The sequence below is a fragment of the Penaeus japonicus genome, unplaced genomic scaffold, assembly GCF_977035675.1.
Source record: "Penaeus japonicus unplaced genomic scaffold, GWHDUDI00000001_assembly GWHDUDI00000009, whole genome shotgun sequence".
Lineage (NCBI taxonomy): Eukaryota > Metazoa > Arthropoda > Malacostraca > Decapoda > Penaeidae > Penaeus > Penaeus japonicus.
The window spans coordinates 8,265,397-8,267,896 of record NW_028234411.1 but is presented as its reverse complement, the minus strand read 5'-3'; positions in this window follow the sequence as shown (position 1 = coordinate 8,267,896).

Sequence of the window (2,500 nt, the reverse complement as noted above, 5' to 3'; positions counted from 1 at the left end):
CTCTCTCTCTCTCTCTCTCTCTCTCTCTCTCTCTCTCTCTCTCTCTCTCTCTCTCTCTCTCTCTCTCTCTCTCTCTCTCTCTCTCTCTCTCTCTCTCTCTCTTTATCTCTCTCTCTCTCTCTCTCTATCTGTCTATCTATCTATCTATCTCTGTCTCTCTCTTTCATATATATATATGTATATATATATATATATATATATATATATATATATATATATATATATATATATATATATATATAGAGAGAGAGAGAGAGAGAGAGAGAGAGAGAGAGAGAGAGAGAGAGAGAGAGAGAGAGAGAGAGAGAGAGAGAGATGTATATATTTATGCATACGTCTGTGTATGTGTATATACATATGTGTGTGTGTGTGTATGTGTCATTTATACAGTAATTTTTTTGTTTTTTTGTTTTTTGTTTCACGAGAATCTACAGTTTTTTCTCTGGGTAATCAAATCCTTTGATATCTCTAGTCTCTTTATATCCCGCAAACTCACACTCTAAGAGGAATAGAGTTGGAAGCCTTTCAACACTCCTTATAGGCTTCTCATATAAGCACTGATCACACAAAAGCTTATGTAACAGTTCAAGTTTTCATGTCCTTATAAAAAAAACTTTCCATTGACAGCGACTCTCCTTTCTTTCTTCCTTCCTCTTTTCCGTTTTTTCTCTGTCCCTCACTTCTTTTCTATATTCATTTCGGTTTCTCTCACACACATACATACACACATATACATGCTCACATACACAAATACACACACACACACACATACATATGAATATATATATATATATATATATATATATATATATATATATATATATATATATATATATATATATATTTATATATATATAAGTGTGCGTGGATTTCTCTCTCTTTCTCTCTTTCCCTCTACCTTTTAATTTGCTATAACTATTACTATTTAGTTATTTTCCGAATAAGTTTCTTTAAATTCAGTTACTCATTCACATACACATACACACTCACGGGCACGCACATACAGACACACACGCGCGTACGAAGAGGATCAAAGTAAAGGGTCGATGGAGATCTTTGTGACGTCATAAAATCTTGACTAGTTTTTGTACCTTCTTCCACGTGATCAATTTGTGCAACAGAAGCCGTGTTCGCGTATTGCAGAAGTGACCCACCAATCACAAGGCTCCACTCGAGAAGGGGCGGGCAGATGCTGTTGCCCTTCGAAGCTCCTCCTCCTCCTGGGAAAAGGCTGTGATTGGTGGGTCACCCTTGCAGCGACCGTGCTAGGCTTCTCTTGCACAAATTGATCACGCGAAAGACGGTGCAAAAACGGTCCAAGTTTTTATGACGTCATAAAAGCTTCCATTGACAGAGACTCTCTCCCACCTCCCCTTACCCTTTCTCTCTCTCTCTCCCTCTCTCTCTCTCTCTCACTCTCTATCTCTGCCCCTCCCTTCCTTTCTCTTTTCCCCTCACTTGCTATTCGTCTTTACTTCTTCGCTCTCTCTCTCTCTCATTCACTATATTCCTCTCTCCTCTATACACACCCAGAAACACAGATATATAAAGGATGAGTCAAAAGTCGGACCCTTACGGAGCACATTCGTATCTCAGAAGTCGTGTAAAACGTATAATCTCTCAGACTCTCGAAACGAATACAATTCAGCAAAAGAAAGATGTTTCTGGAATCACAGTCGTGTTCCTCACATCACTCTAACAACAATGGAAAAGAAACCACTACCCCGCGAGAGTGAATATTTACCTATGTGGAATGATGTATGCAATGAAAATGTATTACTAATTTACATTAATGCTGCATTTAAATCTTATGTTAAATTTGTATCAAATTAAGTCAATATATAGATTTCAAGTTCATGTTGTCTTAAAATAGATAAAGTAAAACTAAACACATATTTAACACTGTATACATTAACATCAATACATGAGGAAAAGAGCAAGAGAGAGAAAAACGAGAGAAAGTGAAAGAGAAAGAGATTAGAAGAAGAAAGATCAAGAATATGTGAGATGAAAAGAGAAGGGGACTGAGGGACAAAGAGAAAGAGGATGATAAGGGGAAGATTTAATGACGTCAAAAAACTTTTTGCCAAGTCAGGTATAAAAACTAGCTAAGATTGTATGACGTCACATAGATCTCTATCAGCCCCTAATGCTGATACCGTGTGTGTGTGTGTGTGTGTGTGTGTGTGAAAAATTAGAATAGAGCAAGAAAATGCTTTGATGAAGAATGATTGACTGCATATGAGATTTATTCAGAGAACAAGTGAGAGAGAAGAAAAGGATAGAGACAGAAAAAAAGCGGGAGAGAGAGAGAGGTTGCCCACGCACACACTCAAAGATGGATGGAGCTTATCCTCATGTATGACTATGAGAGCTTTTGTGACCTTATACAGCCTTGGACAGTTTTTGTACCTTCTTTCACATGGTCAATTTGTGCAACAGACGCCGTACCTGCGTAATGCGTAATCCAAAAGGGGCGGGTAAAGGCTGTTGCCTTACG